Source organism: Pipistrellus kuhlii, unplaced genomic scaffold (assembly GCF_014108245.1).
Source record: "Pipistrellus kuhlii isolate mPipKuh1 unplaced genomic scaffold, mPipKuh1.p scaffold_m20_p_3, whole genome shotgun sequence".
NCBI lineage: Eukaryota > Metazoa > Chordata > Mammalia > Chiroptera > Vespertilionidae > Pipistrellus > Pipistrellus kuhlii.
The window spans coordinates 144,197,438-144,218,706 of NW_023425529.1; positions in this window are offsets into that span (position 1 = coordinate 144,197,438).

Genomic DNA, 21,269 nt, shown 5'->3' on the forward strand with positions numbered 1-21,269 from the left:
TTTGTATTTCTACATTCACTACACATCTTTTCCCTACTCCATTTTTTTTTCAAATTTGAAAGTCCCTATATTTTTATATTATTAGAGTAAATACATTTTTCTTTAAAAAAATTATATTGGAAGCCACCTAAGTGTCTATTGATAGATGGATAGATAAAGAAGATGTGGTAATGAAATATTACTAAGCTATAAAAAGAATGAAATCTTGCTATTAACAACAACATGAATGGACATGGAAGGTATTATGCTAAGTGCATAAGTCAGACAGAAAGACAAATACCATATGATTCCACTTATATATAAATTAAAAAAAAAACAGAAACAGAAACAGACTCTTTGATACAGGAAGCAAACTAGTTGTTACCATAGAAGGAAGAGGTTGAGGAAAAATAGGTGAAAGGAATTAAGAGGTATAAAAATACCTCTTATAAAATAAAAGCCCAAAATAAGGAATATAGTCAATAATATTGTAATAATTTTCTATGTGACATACATCAGTTAGACTTATCATGGGGATCATTTTATAATCTATATAAATATCAAATCAGTATTATGTACACCTGAGACTAATGGAATATTGTATCAATTACATTTTAAACTATGTATTTAGTTCTTTGTCTACAGATAATTTCTAATGGTTAAAAACAAGCAAGCATTTGCATGAATATGACTAGATAAGTGTGTTTCATTGTAAAATATACAGCAGAAGTCAAAACCATTTTCTTCTTTAACTAGTTTCTCTAAGGCCCAGTGTCAGGACAAGATGAACACAGAAGAATGTTCCTAATATCAAGGACAAGTTCTATTTCTCATATTCCATTAATTGTTCCAAATAATGAGAAAGACATTTTATATCTCTTCATATGTACATCTTGACTTTAGACTGCTTATATTTATTGTTTTGCTTTTCTTGAATTTTCTAATTTTTAATTATTTTATTCTGTGGTTAAAAAAATAGGTAATTCATTTTATATGTAATTATCACCTTCCAGCTTTTATTTTCCATTCAATAATTTGAATGTTCACTAGCCAATGTCTTTTCAGTTAACAATTCTGGAGCCACTAAAATTCAGACCTACTATAACTACTTTCAAGGATTATAGATTGATTATTTGCATTGCTTTAAAATATATGTATATGCTGAAACCGGTTTGGCTCAGTGGATAGAGCACTGACTTGCGGACTGAAGGGTCCCAGGTTCATTTCCAGTCAAGGGCATGTACCTTGGTTGTGGTTACATCCCCAGTAGGAGGTGGGCAGGAGGCAGCTGATTGATGACTCTCTCTCATTGATGTTTCTAACTCTCTGTCCCTCTCTCTTCCTCTCTATAAAAAAATCAATAATATATATATATATATATATGTGTGTGTGTGTGTGTGTGTGTGTGTGTGTGTGTGTGTGTGTGTGTATTGATTTCAGAGAGGCAGGGAGAGGGAGAGAGAGAAAAAAAACAAAAATAATGAGAAAGAATCATTGACTGATCAGCTGCCTTCTGCACGTCCCTAGCCTGGGCTTATGCCTTTGACCAGAATCGAAGCTGGGACCCTTCAGTTGGCAGACTGTCACTCTATCCACTGAGCCCACACCAGCTAGGCTTTGTGTCCCCTTCACAACTCATATGCGGAAACCTATTTCCTCAAAGTGATAGTAGTTGGAAGTGAGGCCTTGGGAGTAAATCAGATCTACCCTCCTGAAAGGAATTGGTGCCATTATAAAAGCACTCCCTTTCTCTTTCTGCCATGTGAGGTTACCAAGAGAGATGGTCATCAATGAACCAGAAAGTGGGTTATAGCCAGACTCCAAATCTGCTGGTGCCTTGATCTTAGACTTCCCAGACTCCCAGAACTGTGAAAAATAAATGTTTATTGTTCATACTAGTGGCCTGGACCATGAAATTTGCACACGGGGCTGGGTGTCCCTCAGTTTGGCCCCTGCACCCTCTTCAATCTGGGACCCCTTGGGGGATGTCCAACTTCAGGGGATGTCCCTGTGGGATTGGGCCTAAACCGGCAGTCCAACATCCCTCTCACAATCCAGGACCTCTGACTCCTAACCGCTCACCTGCCTGCCTGCCCGATTGCCCCTAACTACCCTGCCTGCCAGCCTACTCACCCCCAACTGACCCCCTGCAGGCCTGATCACCCCAACTGCCCTCCCCAGCTGGCCTGATTGCCCCCAACTGCTCTCCCAGGTCGTGTACAGAACACTTGCCTTGTTGCCAGGGCATTGACACAAGCATTTCCTCCCCCCACCCCACCCCCACCATCCTGTGCCTGCTGCCCAGAGGCCCTCTGAGACCAGAGTGGAAAGCTTGCCTCGTAGCCACAGTAACGAAGCAAGCATTCTGCCAGGCCACTCATGCTTACTGCTCTCAGCAGCTGTCTCTCCCCCTCCCCCGTGCCTCCCCCTCCCCACCCCCGAGACTGGGGGACTCCAGCAGGGTTGAGAGGACTGGGTATCACCATCTTGTGGTTATGGGTGCCACCATCTTTGTAGTGGAATGACGGTCAACTTGCATATTTTCTTTTTATTAGATAGGAAGTCATCCAGCCTATGTTATTCTGCTGTAGCCACCAGTCTCAGACACAAGGCCTGCTGCAGAACCTTCATCCCAGGACTTTATTTCCTTGAGCTTTTCAGTCATGCTACTGTTTCTGCAATTTCATAGCCTCTGTTTCTGTTTGTCGTTACCTCTGCACTGAGTAACTGCCCCTGAAACAGTGCACAAAGAGAGTTGATCACTATGCTATGATTTATGAAAATGTATTTGCTTTACATTTATGCTCGACAGTTTGTCTCAATGTAGAATTCAAGGTTGAATACTGTCTTCCCTTTAAAATGTGAGGTTATTCTGCCTCTATCTTTTGTAATCCAAAATTGATTTTCTTTAAAAAGGCAGGTCTTACCCTTGTTTTGTAACTGACCTTCTTTTCCTCTTCAGTCTTGACATTTGTGAGAGCTTCTCCTTACTTATATTGCACTAAAATTCAGAAAGTAGTTCTATATGTGAAAATTCAGAAAGTAATCCTATATGTGAGTCTTCAATTTTTTTGCTGGCCAGTTTCTGAATACCTTTGATTTAAATCATTTATTCAGTCTAATTTTCTTTTTCTCCTTTACTTCCTTTTCTTTTTTTGCTCTTCCTTTTTTTTTCCTAGTCAATTGAAGTGCAACAAATAAGTGGAGATTATATATATATATATATATATATATATATATATATGAAAACCACACTATTCATCCTAGCTGGGTTGGCTTAATGGATAGAGTGTCAGCCGTGGGACTAAACGGTGGCTGGTTTGATTTTGGTCAAGAACATGTACCTCAGTTGCAGGCTTTATCCCTTGCCCTGTTTAGGGGATGCACAGGAGGCAACCAACTGATGTGTGTCTCTGACATTGATGTTTCTCTGTCACTGTCTCTCCCCATCCCTTCCACTCTCTCTCTAAAAATCAATGGAAAAATGTCCTTGGGTGAGGATTAACAACAAAACTAGACTGTTTAATGAATCCCCCAAAGTGAACATATCTCTGATATCTTGATCAGCTAAGTAAAAAAATTAAATACCAAAAAGATTCCAGCCTTAGCCATTTTTCTCAGTGGATAGAGCTTTGACTTATGGACAGAAGAGTCCAGGGTTTGATTCTTGGTGGCGGCATATTCCTGGTTTGCAGGCTCAGCCCTCATTGTGGGGCATGCAGGAGGCAACCGATCAATGATTCTCATCATTGATGTTTCTCTCTCTCTCTCCCTCTCCCTTCCTCTCTGAAATCAATAAAAATATATTAATAATATTTTATTTAAAAGGACATTTTGCCTTAAATACCAGTCCTGTCATAAACCCAGCATTCATGTGTATCTCTCCTCTGTTTCATTAGTCTCTTTGATAGCCTTTGTGCCCATTTCATTCTGTAGTAATGCCAGTCAGTTTAAAATATTTACTGGTGTCTTGGCCAGTGTAGCTCAATTGGTTGGGCATCATCCTGTGCACAGAGAGTTTGCTGGTTCAATTTCTGGTCAGGACACAGCCTGGGTTCTGGCTCGATCCCCAATAGAGGGTGTGTAGGAAGCAGCTGATTGATGTTATACTCTCACATTCATGTTTCTTCTCCTTTCCTCCCTCTCTAAAAATCAATAAACTGTCCTTTAAAAAAATATCTCTTGGTTTCTGAGAGACAAAATTTTATATCTTATTATTCTACAAGAGTCTACAGTTTCCTTTGTTCATTGCACTTTGACATACATTTTGGAAATCCATTATAAATATTACTAGGATTTTAAATCACACTGTGTCAGATAGTGGTCCAGTTTCACTTTTGCATGTGGCTGTCCAGTTTTCCAACACCATTTATTAAAGAGACTGTCCTTTGCCTATTGAATTTTTTTTTTTTTTACCATTGAATTGAATTAAAAAAAATTTTTTTTTTTTTTTACAATTATGTAGTGAGAACCCTTTCTCACTACCTAATTGCTCCCATATGCATGGGTTTATTTCTGGGCTCTCTATTCTGTTTTATTGATCTATGTATGTTTTTATGCCAATATCATGCTGTTTTGGTGACCATAGCCATATAATTTAGTATGAAATCAGGAAGCATAATTTAGTATATTTTCTTCTATCTCAAGATTACTTGGGCAATTCGAGGTCTTCATTAATTAAATATTTCTGAAAATTTTTGTTCCATTTCTGTAAAAAAGCAAAAGAATTTTATTGAAATTTTGATAGGGATTGCATTGACTATGTAGTTTGCTTGGGGTATTATGAATATTTCAAAATATACTTCCAATCTATGAGCATGGACTAGCTTTCCATTTATTTGTGTGTTCAGCTTCTTTCATCAATGTTTTATAGTTTTTAGTAGACAGATCTTTGATCTCCTGGATATTACTAGGTATTTTATTCTTATGGCAGCATTGTAAATGGAATTGTTTTCTTACTCTTCCTTATAGTTTATTAGTGTATAGAATTGCAATAGATGTTTGTACATTGATCTTTTACTGAATTTGTTGCTTTATACCGCCCTCCCTTTTCTTTCCTTCTCCTCCTTTACCTTATAACATTCTTCTGTCCTTTGTGTATGTAAAATAAACAATCTGGCAGTTTGGAGCTGCCTCCCTCTGTCTGTCCATCTTGTATGCATTCCTAGCGTGGTCTTCTGTATCTAAAGCCTTTCAGTTGCCTTTTCCTGATTTCACCACCGAGTATGATTATATTAGCTGTGTGCTTGTCAAACATAGCATTTATTATGTTGAGATACATATCCTTTGTTATTTAAATTTATCTTTATTGTTGAAAATTTTACAGATGCCCCCTTCTTTTACCCATTATATCCTTTATATCCACTTTGTTGTAAGTTTTTATTTTAAAAAAATTATGTTGAATTGGTCAAATGGTTTTTCCACATCTGTTAATATGATTACATTTATCTTGACTTTTTTATGTGGTGTATCACATTGATCTGTGGATATTGGACCATCTTTGCATCTTTAGATAAATTCCACTAGATTATAAGGTATTTTTAATGTGTTGTTGAATTCAAATTGTTAATATTTTGTTGAGGATTTTTATATAAGTGTTTATGAGCAATATTGGCCAATAATTTTCTTTTCTTATAGCATCTTTGTCTGTTTTTCTACCAGATTAATGCTGAGTTTATAAAAAGAGTTTAGAAGTGTTTGTTTTTTTTTCACTTTGTTATCCAGAAGAGTTTGTGTGCAGAGAAGAGAATGAAAAGAAACACACACCTTTTAATTTAGGAGGTGGAGAAGCCTTCCTAGCTCCTAATTGGTCTTTTCAAAGTATTTTGCCTTAGCAATATCCTGGGGATGGGTTTATATGTTTTACTATCTTGTGCTTGGTTATCTGTACACTGTCTGACCTGGCAAAAACCATACATTTTATTTTATTTTATTTTATTTTATTTTATTTTTTATTGGGATGCCTCTTTTATTTTTATTTTTTTTAATATTTTTTATTAAATTATTATCTGTGTACATATTTTAACACTGTCCCCCCCTCCCATACATACCCTCCCTCCCCAGAGTTTTGTGTCCATTGGAATAACCATACATTTTAAAGTGCATGCCTCTCTCACTCCTGCACCCTTCCTTCCCAACCCAGTTGAGGTGTCTTGGTAACTCTGCCTAGTTGCTTCTTGAGTTTTACTTTCCCTTCCTATAGTCTCACCCTATCTACCTAGCTTTCTTCTGTCTCCTCACTTTTGGGAAAGTGAATCTTTGTATTTCTTGACCTTAAACATCTAGTTTTTTAAAAAATTAAACTTATTCTTAGGTCAATAAGTACAAAACAATTTAATGTGTATTTAGATCAGTGATTAGAATTTAAGTGAAAAATTTACTCCAAAGTCTTTATAAGGATGTAATTCTACAATATAAAATTACCAATGGATTTTTATTTATTTATTTTTTAAATATATTTTATCGATTTTTTTTGCCCCCCTCCCTCCCTCCCATACATATCCTCCCTCCCCAGAGTTTTATGCCCATTGGTTGTACTTATATGCATGTATACAAGACCTTTGGTTAATCTATTATCTCCCCCAGATCTCTCTCCCCTCCCTACTGTAAATTGACAGTCTGCTTGTTGCTTTACTGTCTCTATATCTATCTTTTGGTCCATCAGTTTATTATCCTTTATTATCCATAAATGAGTGAGGTCATGTGGTGTTTCTCTTTCACTGATTGGCTTATTTCATTCAGCATGATGCTCTCCAATTCCATCCAGGTTGCTGCAAATGATGAGAATTCCATCTTTTTTATGGCAGCATAGTATTCCATTGTGTAGATGTACCATGGTTTTTTGATCCAATCATCTGTTGACGGGCACCTAGGCTGTTTCCAAATTCTGGCTATTGTAGATTGTGCTGCTATGAACATGGGGGTGCATATATCCTTTCTGATTGGTGTTTCTAGTTTCTTGGGATATATTCCTAGGAGTGGGATTAATGGATCAAATGGGAGATCCATTTTCAGTTTTTTGAGGAAATTCCACACTGTTCTCCACAGTGGTTGCACCAGTCTGCATTCCCACCAGCAGTGCACGAGGGTTCCTTTTTCTCCACAATCTTGCCAACACTTGTCGTTTGTTGATTTGTTGATGTTGGCCATTCTGACAGGTGTGAGATGGTACCACATTGTTGTTTTGATTTGCATCTCTCGGATAATTAGTGACTTTGAGCATGTTTTCATGTGCCTTTTGGCCTTTCTTCTGTCTTCTTTTGAAAATATTCTATTTAGGTCCATTGCCCATTTCTTAATTGGATCATTCATCTTCCTTTTATTTAGTTGTATCAGCTGTCTGTAGATGTTGGAGATTAAACCTTTATCAGTGGTATTATTTGCAAACATGTTCTCCCACACCATGGGCTTTCTTGTTGTTTTTTTGATGGTTTCTTTTGCTGTAAAAAAGCTTTTTATTTTGATGTAGTTTCATTTGTTTATAAAATTACCAATGGATTTTTACAAAGACAAAAAATTTGGAAAGATATTGTATGACAGAAATAAGAGAAATGAAATTGTTTAAATATGATTGTGTTTAAAGTTGTCATAAAGTGTGATCTATTAAAAAATGTATTCTATTATAAAAAGGATGTTAGCTTAAGTTGTATTTGATTATTTTTGAGCCTAAAATGGAATTCTTGACTCTCCTTGATGTCCTGTAGTAATACTATATTTCTAATTAATTTAATAATATTTATATGTAATGAATATTCTAGGCATAGAAATAGAAACTATAATACCTATATTTCTCTATCTAATTACACTTCTGAAATATATTCCCATAAGTCTATAAGTAAAATTAAATCTGACATATATCGGCAGGTCAGTAACTCAAAAACTCTCTTCAGAATGGCAAATAACCTTGAAATAATTCCTTTGGCACATTTTGTTTCCTAGGTAATGAGATCAGTTTCAATATAACATATCTTCTATACTTGAAGTGGCTCAGAACTTTCAAATTAAGTTTCTTTGTATGTTCTAAATGCATATTATAACTTTGATAAGAAAGAATCAGAAATGCATGTGAGATAAAAATTTCTCAATAAAAAAGTCTACATATGATCATTTAAAACACTGTAATAATTTGTGCAAAGTGAAAAATTTTAGTAATAGGAACTATACACATATTTATAAGAAACAAGCCTTTGAAAGTATATGCTTGGGATCCAATGGTAGTTGTTTTTGTGTTTTGTTTTGTTTTTGTACATAAAGTATATAAGCAAGGTCAAGAGTGGGACTGTTTTAGATGTTTATTTTTGTTCATTACTTCAGGTGGTTCACTGATGTACACATGTTAATACAATCTTTGTTTCTGCTTTGCAAGTCATTCATAAGAATTGTGCCTCTATCTCGCCTACATTAGAGGGTTTTCTTTAAAAATTCCTGTCAATCACATAATTTATGAATTTTTAAAGAATGTGTGCACAAATTAAAAACTGCAAAATGGCTCAAATAATTCCCCACCACAGAATCTACCATTAGGCCTGTTATCTACTAGGTGCTCAGTAAGATCCATATAATTCATATATGCCAAGGTGTGCTGGACTCTCCCGTAACTTGCAAAATAGTTCCTGTGAAAGCACAGCTTTTGTGAGTGCATGTACTATGCTGTTCAAATAAAGGATTTGTGGAATTAAACATGTAATATAAAAATAATAGTTTAATATTTATACATAAATATTTTTAAATGGGACCCTGTGAACTGTATTCCTAAGTGGAAAAAAAAGGAATTGAAGTCTATGATTACTCCAGAAATAGTTACTTATTTCATCTGTGATGAAAACCAAATAATGATATTGGAATTAGGCCTTTTTGCCTATTACTTACAATTCAACTACAAATGATATGTTTAGAATATATAAGCAAATTGAATGGATGAATATATGGCAAACTCGGGCTCTGGTTAGAATGCCTACAATGTGATCCTATCTAATAAAGAGGGAATATTATAATTGACCATCACTCCCTCACAAGATGGAGGCACCTACAGCCAATAAAGAGGTGATATGCTAATTGACTGACACGCCCTCACAAGATGGTGGTGCCCACAGCCACAAGATGGTGGCCCCCACTCTTCTCAGCCCTGCAGGGGAAAGCAGTTGGGGGCAATCGGGCCAGCAGATAAAGGCAGTTTGGGACGATTATGCTGACAGTGGAGCAGTTAGGCATTATTCAGGCCAGCAGGGAAGTGGTTAGGGGGCTATGAGGCAGGCAGGCAAGTGGTTAGGATCCAGCAGTCCTAGATTGTGAGAGGGATGTCAAACTGCTCTTTTAGGCCTGATTTGGCAGTTGGACATCCCTCAAGGAGTCCCAGATTGAAGAGGGTGCAGGCTGGGCTGAGGGACAACCCCTCTGCACAAATTTTGTGCACTGGGCCTCTAGTAATGGTATAATTATTACAATTATGCTACTCTTTCTTACAACGTATTTTTAGTTTGTAACAATTTTTATTTTCCTCATAAGTATATTATTATATCAATAAAATTAATTTTCTAGAATATTTATTTAATGTATTTCCTAATGCATGTTTTATATTGAATATGTATACTAGTACTTTTGAAATTTAAAAATTTACATGTGTAAAACAAAGAGTGACATATGAATAGGACCTCCAAAAACCCATGTTACCTACTTTATTTATATTAAAACCTTAAAACAATTCTTAAAATTAATCATGCAATGCAAAATCTATACATTTGTAGAATTCCTTCTATTTAACTTGTCCCTTGATGAAAATAAAATGAAAATATGAGAACACACATTTTGTAAGGAAAACTAACTTAAGTGGACTGTACTCACAGAAAATGAAATAAATTATTTAATCCTATGTCATGGCTCTAGTAAGTTGTCACCAAGTAGATAATATGCTAGGGCAGCCATGACACCATACCACAGACTGGGTGGCTTAAACATCAGAAATTAATTTTTTTCACAGTTCTGGAGGCTAAAAGTCTAAGATCAATATGCTGGCAGGTTTGGTTTCTTTCCAGGCCGCTGTTCTTGGTGTGAAGGACACCAGTATGTGGGGCTGGCTCACCCACTGGACCTCATTTTACCTTCATTGCCTCTTTAAAGGCCTTGTGTTTAAATACAGTCACATTATGAGGTCCTGGGGGCTAGAATTTCAACATTTGAATTGGAGGGGGATATAGTTCAGGCCATATTATTAATCCTGTTTACCTTTTAGTAACCTGGTAAGCCATCATTGTGGCTAAGATAAGAAGCTCTATTTTCTACTCAAGTCCCTGGGTTCCACATTGCTCTTCTCTGCACTGCCCTGGAGTGTTGATGTCTGTTTTCTCAAGTTTTAAACTCTTTGTAGAAAGTTCTGAGTCATTTTTGCTAAATGCAGTCCTGGTGAAGCAACTTTCCCTACAATGTGTGAAGTTGTTTTGCATTCTGTTCCTTCACTTGCTAATTTCACTCCATCAGCATTGGCATTTTCTTTAGCCTGAAATGACAAAAACAATTTTAAAGTTCTTTCCTGTTTGGAATTCATCCAAACTGGAAACTGGAATCTATTCTCCCACTTAATTGGATCAAATCATGTCCTGTATCACACCTGCAGCCACAGGAACTGCCTGATGGATGCAGGCCCAACAGCTTGGGAGTTAGGCAAGGCCACAGAGTTAGTGCATAAATGAAGTCTAATGTGAAATCTTTACCTGGAAAATACATCATTAGTTACAATTCCTAAAACTAGACACTGAAATAATATTTCCTTCAAAATATTGTTCTTGCTGTTAACAAAGTGATCATATTTCTATGTGATAGGAGGTGTTGAAGGTGTTTCTTTTGAAATGCAATTGTAAAAAATTAAATTTCAGTTATCAAAAGCTTTTCCAGCCCTGGCGTAGTCCTGTACACCAAAAGGTTGTGGGTTTGATACCCCATCAGAGCAAATACCCAGGTTACAGGTTCAAGCCTGGTCGGTCTATAAGGTGGAGGTAATTGATTGATGTTTCTCACATCTATGTTTTTATCTCCCTCTCTCTCTGAAAATCAATAAAAACATATCCTTGGATGAGTATTTTTTTAAAAACTTCTCAAGCTATAAAGCTAACTATATAAATTACTAGCATGCATCATTTACTACCCTAAAGTATAGGTCTAATATTTTAACTAGTAATTCTAGATATAATATTGGCAATTAGATTAAATATTGTATAAATGTATTTTAATACATATAACTTTTATTATTTCTGAACGTTAATCATTTTATTAATTATAATGAACAAATAGATGAAACTTTAATATTTAAAAGAATATTCTCATTGATGTGGAGAACTATAAAGCCATTATATTACAAATTTAATAAAACTATAATTCCATTTTAAAATACAAGGCTGTGATGAATTATTGTCTGGCTATTACAGTTTCATAAATCTGTATCTTCCAAAATGATTAACCCCTCGCATTTATTTCATGTTATTTTTTAACACATATGATTAGGTACCATCTGAAAATTAATAATTTGGTTCCATTTAATGTGTTTTTCTGTGCCACAGTCTAAAAGGTAAGTTCAGAGTTATTGTTTTCAAAGGATAACAATTAAGAGAGGGGAGTGGTTAGTTTTAACTGTCAGTTTGGTTGGGACATACTATCTAGACATGTAGTCAAACATTATTGAGTATGTTTCTGTGAGAGTGTTTTTGAATTAAATTAACACTTAAATTGGGAGACTTTTAATAAAACAGATTATTCTCTGTTATGTGGGTGGGCCTCAACCAATCAACTGAAGGCCTGAACAGAACAAAAGACTAGCCTCCCTCAGGCAAAATACACACACAAATATACACAAACACACACATACATGCACACATGCACACACACACACACACACACACATCTTATTGGTTTTGCTTTCAGTGGACAACACTGATTACTATAAAGAGTAGCTCCAAATACTTTATAAAACACTAGTAGCCCTGTGCATGAATCTGTGCACCAGTAGCTAACCAGTAGCTCACTGCTGCCCTCCAGTAGCTCTCCGCTAGCTGCCCTGTCCTCCTGTAGCTCCTTCTGCCCCCATCCCACACCCTGTAGCTCCTTCTGCCCCCATCCCACACCCCTCTCTTCATAGCTTGCTGCTCTCCACTGCCCGCTTGTAGCCAGTAGCTTGCTGCTGCCCTCCTGTAGCTCTCTTTCCACTGCCCACCCTATTGGAGCTCCCTCCACCCACCCACGCCACGCCTCCCCAGTAGCTTACTGCTCTGCCCACTCCTGTAGCTCTCAGCTGCTGCCTGCTTGTAGCTGGATGCCCACCTCCTGCTGATCTATGCTCTGGTTGTTACATGGTCCGTCATTACACTTCACAGCATAACAACCATTTGCATATTACATCTGTATTATATAGGTTAGCAACAAAAAGTAAAGTTAGGAAAAGGCGAAGCGAAAGAAATGAAGAAAGGAACAAAGGGACAAAAGAAAATTGTTATTTTTGAAAAGTATAGAGTCAAGAGAAAAGGAAGAATTTTAAACAAAAGTGAATCTAGCCATACATAAAAAAAAAATGTTTTGCATTTTGTGGAAGGATACCTTTGGAGTTTGCAATCAGAGGGAAAATGTATCTAGGTCATTATGAAATAACAATAATTATCAATTATCACAAACTGTTTGCATGCTTACTTTACTTAATCATTACCACAAATTTATGTGGTAAATATTATTTCTTTTTTGAAAATAAAATAAAAATTCAGTAATATTAATTGATATTCCAAAGTTTCAGAGCTACTAAGTGGCATATGGTTCAAAATTAAATCTGTGTCTCTAAACTTTCATTTTTCACAACTAATCTTTTTGTTTTTGTTTCTCAAAAGGATTAACTATGCCATTTGGATAAAAATAGCATCAATGACTCTACACATAGATCTTCCATGACCCTAATAGTATAACAAAATATAATATAAAATAGTTGGACTTCACTCCTTGGATTATATGTCTTGTCATATGTACAAGAGACCATATTGGTTGAAAATGTTTCAGCATATTTATATTAACATTTCTTCACATTCTGTTCCACTTAGTATTCCCAAAAGGTATGGAAATCTATAAAAAGATAGTGTCAATGTATAAATTAAAAATAGTTACATTCTTTAATACCTGTTAATATTTAAAACAAAATAATAAAAATACATATTTAATATACTTAGTTCTAAAAAGCAAATATATGGCCATTGGATGGGAACTCAGCAATGGAACTGAGTTCTTACCTAATTTTTTCAACATTATCAGGCAAAATGTAAACAGCGTGAACTGGGAAATATTCAGCTCTTGCTAACTTTCATAAGATTTTGAAAGAGCAGAAATACTTATGAAGAAAAAATTACACATGGAATCATTGTTTTAAAGTTGGAAAGTATAATACATATTGGGTAATCTGATACCTACTGTTATTTACTACTATTGTACTTTAGATGAAAAATTAAAATTTCTGAGGTGAAAAATAACTTACTTGTGTTCATAAGGTGAACATTAAAAAGTAAATGCAGGAGACTGAAAGGTATATTTAAAAATAAAATTATATTGGGATTCCAGTCAAGATGGCAGAGTAGGTAAATGCAATATTGACATCCCATGACACATCAAAATCACAACCAAACTACAGAACAAGCATTATTTAGAACCACCTGAAATCTATCTGAACAGAAGTCCTCTAAGTATATACCATAGGACTACAGAGAGACTGGTATGAGGGGTGGAAACATGAAATAAGTTGGTCCCACACTCTATGTGGTAGTTAAAAGTAGGGTGGAATACCTCAGCTGTGGAGATCTCCCCTGTGTAGTGAGAGGTCCCAGCTCCAGACCAGGTCCTGAAGCCCAAGGTTTCAGTGCCAGGAAGAGATATTCTAATGAATGCCCACTGTGGAAAACAGTGGAGATTGTGGTTGAATGAGATGGAGGGTTGTTGGAGTCCCAGACATTCCTCTTAAAGGGCCCACACATGGACTTACTTGAAGTCACTCCTTCTGAGCTCCAGTGACAGGGCATCAGCTTGAAGGGTGCCAGGGACATACAAGGAAGAACTGAACTGTCAGGCTTCGGGCAAGCGCTGAAGGGGAAGCTTTCTCCCAGACAAAAGTGCTGGCAGAAGGCATGGTTTCTTTGCTGAGCACCTCCCTCTGCAGGTACAGGTGGGCACCATGTCTGACTCTCCATCAACCCAGATAACACTGTTTACCCACCCTGGTGATTCTCTGAGAACCCATACCACCCAACGTCTGGTCCCACCCAAGCCACTTTCAGTGGCTCTTCCATGTAAATGGCTTGTCATGACTCATGCTGTGAACTTCCCTAAAATCTCAAACCAGCAGGATCTGGCCTCCATGCATTCCTTACCTCTTGCTAAAGAGGTCCCAAACCCTGAGAAACCAATCAATGAACTGGCTTTGGTTCATTGATTGGTTTCTCCAAGCCAACCCAAGTATCATAGCATCCATTTACAGATCATTTTGTAACTCATGCCAGATGGCCCCTCAGGACACAAGCAGCAGGTTATGTTAGCCTGTACCTCCTGGAAAGCCCCAGAACCAATGCACCCTGTGGCCAGCTTCAGACCTTGCCAGAGCTGCCCCACCCGACCACCTCTATGAGGGCCACACCAGACTCAGCAGGCACCAGAGTTCTGCTGAAGTAATTCTGTTTCATGGAATTTGTTCTTGCACAGGAGCTCCTGAATTATCATCACAGCCAATATTTATAGTTTATTGGCCTGGGGTCAATACATCTTATTGATGTACCAACAGTAATCAAGGCTCAAGGACAACAGAAGGATGCACACAGGCCATACAGGGTGCACCTGGAGCACTTGGCTTGGATGGCCAGAGAGGTTGTGCCATTGGGCCCTATAGGACACCTACTATATAAGGCCACCTTACCAAGACTGGGACACATAGCAGATATACCTAATAAATAGAGAGCAAGCCAAAATGGTGAGACAAAGAAATACAACCCAAATGAAAGAACAGGAGCAAACAAAACAAAAACTAAATTTACTAAAGACAAGCAAACAACAAGATGTGGAATTCAAAAAAATAATGTCTTGCCGAAACCGGTTTGGTTCAATGGATAGAGCATCGGCCTGTGGACTGAAAGGTCCTGGGTTCGATTCTGGTCAAGGGCATGTACCTTGGTTGCAGGCATATCCCCAGTGGAGATGTGTAAGAGGCAGCTGATCGATGACTCTCTCTCATCGATGTTTCTAACTCTCCATCCCTCTCTCTTCCTCTCTGTAAAAAAATCAATAAAATATATTTTTTTAAAATGTCATTAAGAATGCTCAAGGAACTCAGTGAGAACTTTAAAAAAGAGATAACAAGCATTAAAAAGGACATAAAAACCATAAAAACAAACAGGATAAAAGTTTAACATTAATTTTGAGGGGACACAATTCAACCCAAAACACTGAAACAAACAAAAATTAACCCCAATAAGCAATAGTGAATATTTAAGGGTTGCATGGTTTGACTTATAATATTTACTACGGAGCAAAATGTATGGTCACTTGTTTAACATTCATTTTTTAAATATATTTTATTGATTTTAGAGAGGAAGGGAGAGGGAGAGAGAAAAACATCAATGATGAGAGAGAACCATCGATTGGCTGCCTCCTGCATGCCCCCTACTGGGGATTGAGCCCACAACCCAGGCATGTGCCATTGGCCAGAATAGAACCTGGGACCCTTCAGTTGGTAGGTTGATGCTCTATCCATTGAGCCAAACTAAGTAGGGTTTGTTTAATATTCTTAAAGCATTCCAGGCAACCAACTCAAAGGGCTAGATTTCCTCAATAGGCAATCACCAATTTAGTATCCACAACCCAAGATCTCATTGGTTTATTACCTCCTTCTATTTTTTTTCTCCTCTTCCAAATTTTTCCATCTTTCCTTGAGGAAAAAAAAAATCCTTTCCCCCCCTATTTTTTTAAAGTGTATTTTTATTGATTTTAGAGAAGAAGCGGGAGAGAGATAGAGATAGAAACACCAATGATGAGAGAGAATCATTGATTAGCTGCCTTCTGCATGTCCACACTGGGGATCAAGCATGAAACCGAGGCATGTGCCCTGATCAGAAACAAAACCATAACCTACTGTTTCATAGGTCAATGCTCAACCATTGAACCACACAAGCTAGACAGAACAAATCCTTTTTATTTTCTCTTTATATCTGATAACCACTGTCCTATTGCAAAAACGGGACAATTAAAGTAAACATATATAGTCTCCTTAGAATTATAAAGCACCTTGAAATAATATTTTACTCTTCTCCTCAGGTAGCAGACAAGCAATATAAAGTGTTATCACAGGAACTTATGGAGTATACAACAGAAATTCATTGCTTTGTAAGACTGATAGCTCTAGAATACAGTGCACTAAATGGGATATGGCACATTTTAGAGTAATGTAAATTTTATTAAAAACATTTTAATCATAGATTTATGCCCTTTAGAAAAAAATATTAGAGTTGACAGTTGATACGTTTTAATGTCAGGTAAAATATAAATAAATTATAATCGTTCTCTCATAATCTTTTACATTTTCATAACTATTTAATCCTCTCTCTGCATGTAATTAATCAACTGACAAATATTTCCCATCTCAAGCAGAGCCATAATGTTTTGAATTCAAATTTACCAAATTAATGCAAACTAACAATCCCAGTAGATAGCATATCTGTGGATTACATAAATTTGGTCTATCTTGTTCTGAGATTTTATTCCCTATCTGAAAACCAATTCTAGATAATTGGACTCTTTAGAAAAAAAGAAATTAGGACATTTGAGTATGGCAACAGTGGAATAATTTTGCTTTCGCATGACTCTTATCTAGCTCAGGATTAAGTATCATATTCAATTCTAGTAGAACACAAGCTTTACTTAGCAGATTGCCCCTATTAAAATTACCATATTACCATAGCAAGGATTCTATAAGGTACACTTGACATCAGTAACAACTTAGACATTATATCAAAGTAATTTCCCAAACAGGCTATTGCTTTCCTTATTGGGATATGGAACTAGGTGTTAATATAGTAAACTGACTTTGCCTCTTTTACTGTATGCAAGGCTAGCTTGTCTTTATATCAATTATGGAGCTTAGAAATCTAAAAGTTATCATAAACTCATTTTTTCTCCTTATATCTCACCTTGTTTTTGTCTTGTTACCCAGGACTCCAGCTTGTTTTTCACTTCCACAACTTTCATTACTGGACATTTTCTTCTCCGCAGCTAGTATTTTTAAACAATAAATCACCAGAAAGAAACTTAAATGTATTGTACTTTTGTTCTCAGTATTCATGCTTTCTTCTGTGTTTTACATAATGAATTAGTGCAGTCTTTACATAATACAAATGAGCATAGAAGCAACCTAGAGTGTAGACAGTTTTTCAAAAGAATCAATTTCTCTTTCATATACTTTCAAATAGTGTCCAAATTCTTAAATTATCCTATCAAAATCTAAACATTTCTCTAAAGTTGATTTCCAGCTCTCTTTTCCAATTCTCTACAATGTTTCCCCTTTTTTAAAGAAAAAAAATAGGACTCATAAAGTATATAATGTTTATACCAGGAATAAAAATAATACAATGAATGTCCATAGGCCAGAAAGCAGAGCATCAATGGAGTATCTGAAATTTCATGTAATCACTCTCAAGATTAGAAGTTGCTCATCACTAATCATCATATAAATAAATATTAAAATCACAATGTGACATTTCCTCTTACCTGTCAGAATGGTTATCATCAATAAATCAACAAACAAATGGTCACAAGGTTGTGGAGAAAAAGGAACATGAGCACATTGCTGGTGGGAATGAAGATTGGAGCAATCACTGTGGAAAACAGGGTAGAGGTTCCTCAAAAAATAAAACTGCTTTATAACCTAGCAACTCTGCTTCTGAGAGTATATTCCAAAATATCCAAAACATTAACTCAAAAGAATATGTACATCCCTACCTTTATTGCTGTGTTACAATAGCCAAGATTTGGAAGCAACCCAAGTGTCCATCAGCAGATGTGTAAAAAAGCTGTGGGACATTTATACACTGGGACATTTAATCACCCTCAAGTGGGTTTATATTTTTTTGTGTGCATAAGAAAGATATACCAGGGCAAATATTTTCCCTTACATTCTGTCCTTTATGTCAGGGGGAAAAATTCATATTCTGATATTAAAGGAACACCAAATAAAAATATATAAAGTTTTTGTGATTATTTTTTCTGCCTCCTTATTTTCCCTTATCCATTGAAAAAGTAAGGAAGATATGGACCCAGGAAGCCTAGAATTGACAGAGGATAGGGGATATTATGGAAAATAAAATAAGAAAATAATCCGAAAAATGAGAGGACCCAAAAGGAAAGAGGTTGAACTTGCAAAATGTATCTGCATGAGGTCTTCTAAAGCCTCATGCTTAAGATCTCATATCAGGACCCAATATGGTGATTTTCATCCAGACCCTGGGAGTTTCATGACCATTTCCACTTATACCTTACTGCCATCCGAGAGCATCTGTACCCAGTATCCCTAGCATGCTTTTTCAGGGAGGAAAGCCGCCTGTAGATTAGAGGATTGGGATTGCACAAAACAAAGTTGAAACTCCCGGATCTCACTGGAATTGGGATCACTGACGCCTCATTTTTGCTAATAAAAAGTGAGAAGGCAATGATATTTTCATATAGCTGTATTTGAGACGTTTTCTAGATGTAGCATTGTAAAATAACTGAGTCAAGAAGGAAAGAATGCAGGTAGCATTTGCAGGCTATTGTAATAGGAACATCAATAGATTTTGTATCATTAAGGTAGCCCTAGAAATAGAAGAACATTTTTAATGTGAAAAGGTAATTATATAACTTAAAAAGAATTACTAAACAATTTATTGATTGGGTATTGAAGAGGAGAAAAAAATCATTGGATATCAAGTTATCTGAATTAGGAGGAAAATTAGCTTGGTGTTAGACAAGTTGAATTGAAAGTTTTAAAATGATACCTCTGTTGATAGCCATCAGAAACTTGAAAATGTAATATGAAACACATTAAAGTTGGAAGTTTGTGATTTCTATTATTTGCAGAGGGAAAATAATAACAAAAAATATAGTACAGGTCAGTTGCTATAATTTACAAATTTTATTTCATCTAGTATTCAGAATAATACTACAGAATAAACAATATTAGGACACCAATTTGTAGATTCAAAAAGCGAGGCTAATAGAGTATAATTTGCCTAGGATATGATTTTGGAGTTTGTCTTCTTTTATTACTATCATGTTTTGCCTCTCTATGAATGAAGGAGATAGCCCAAAGACAAACAAGAAAATAAAAAGAATCTCTAACAAATGAGAATTTAAAAAGAAGACTGAGAATCATATGAAGAAAGAAGACTGAAGTACTTTTGGAATGAAAGGTGAATATATGGTTTTGAATGTTGGTTTAATTAAGTTTGCTAACTTTGCAAAGTGCTTCAAAGATGCACAAGATGGAGAATGAGAACCAGTTATTTTAAAAAAGTTTTGAGCAACTGATCTGTGCAAATGCTACAGATATAACAACACAGAGAAGGATCATCTTCCTAAAGGAGATTGAATTCTACTGGGGGTAGACAATAAACAGGTAAACAATCATGAAGTTTTAAATCACGATTTGACACTCATTAACAAGGAACTCACTGGAATTATCAAAGTGAAGTAGATCCTCTAGGTCAGGGGTCCTCAAACTTTTTAAAGTGGGGGCCAGATCACGGTCCCTCAGAGAGCTGGAGGGCCAGACTATATGAACTACTAATTCCTACTGTAACACCTCGGCTGCGCTCACTGCCCAAAAAACCTGGCGGGCCTGATCAGATTCCTCTGCGGGCCGCATGTGGCCCGCGGGCCGTAGTTTGAAGATGCCTGCTAGGTGGACAATATCTTAAGCTAACTTGAGATATTCTGTTCTTATTTAATTATTAGGAATATGGAATATAAATCTTCAACAGGCTGGTTTGCCCTATTCCTGAAAAAAGTCCATGTCTCATTATAATAGAGACTCCATGTGCATTGCAAAATGTCACTTTTACTGCTAAGGAGCAAGTTCTTAGTGCATTTCACAGAATGTAGAAAAACAACCAATTAAAAAACTTTTCTCACAGCAAGATCACCCATTAAGCATTCTAATCAGAAAGAATACCTTGTACTCCTGCAAAGAGGTGTGTCATGACTAATATTAACTTAAGATGTGAGATTTTAACATTTATGTCCTCGTAAAAGTTACTGCTTCGTATGTTTTTAGTAAATGTTCTTATTGCACTCACCTTTAAGAATCAGCTGTTCTGTCCAGGTTACTCTAGTGATTCTCTGGCTAATCTCCTAATATATGTGTCCACTTGTGAATGCTTCTTTGACCTCAATAACATTTGGTACACATTTTAATGGCTTTTGTCATGTAACTCTGGCTAGATTCTCTTATCTTTCAAGTCAAAGCTTAAATGTAATTTGTGTGAGCTCTCTGACCCTTTTAGGCTATGGCCAGATTTCTTTTTTACAAGTTCACACTTGGCATTGATATTTTTGTTAGCTTTATTGAAGCAGATATATAGACATACGTATATACTTATACTAGAGGTCCGGTGCACGAAATTTGTGCAAGAGCTTGGCCTCCACTGCCTCTGCGTTGGCCCCCTCCTGCCAAGGCTTTGTCAGGAAGAAAGGAATATGGTGTAATTAGCATATTATGCATTTATTATTATAGATATGCATGCATATATAAATATATGTGCATATGTATATAAAAATTAAAGGTATACAGATTCATATATCTGGAAATTACCACATTTGTATTCCAGCAACCATCAGATCAACAATCAGAATATTAGCTCTAACTGGTTTGCCTCAGAGTATCAGACTGTGGCCTGAAGGGTCCCATGTTCTAAATCTAGTAATTGGCATGTAACTTGGTTGTGGACTCAATCCCTAGTAATGGGCGGGCAAGAGGCAGTTGATGTTTCTCTCTCATCAGTGTTTCTAACACTGTATTCTCTCCCTTCCTTTCTGTAAATATCAATAAAATATATTTAAAAATAAAAGATAGTTTGAATATTAAAACAAAACAATCATAATATTAACAGAACACCCTTTGCATCTTGTGCTCCATTAAAGATTTAAGCAGGAAGTCATAGAGCCTTCAGTTTCATGTAGCTATAGGCAAGCTCCCCTGTGCACTTCAGACCCAGATTTCCTCTACCTGGAACCTGTCCTCTGCCCTTCACCAGAAGACAGGT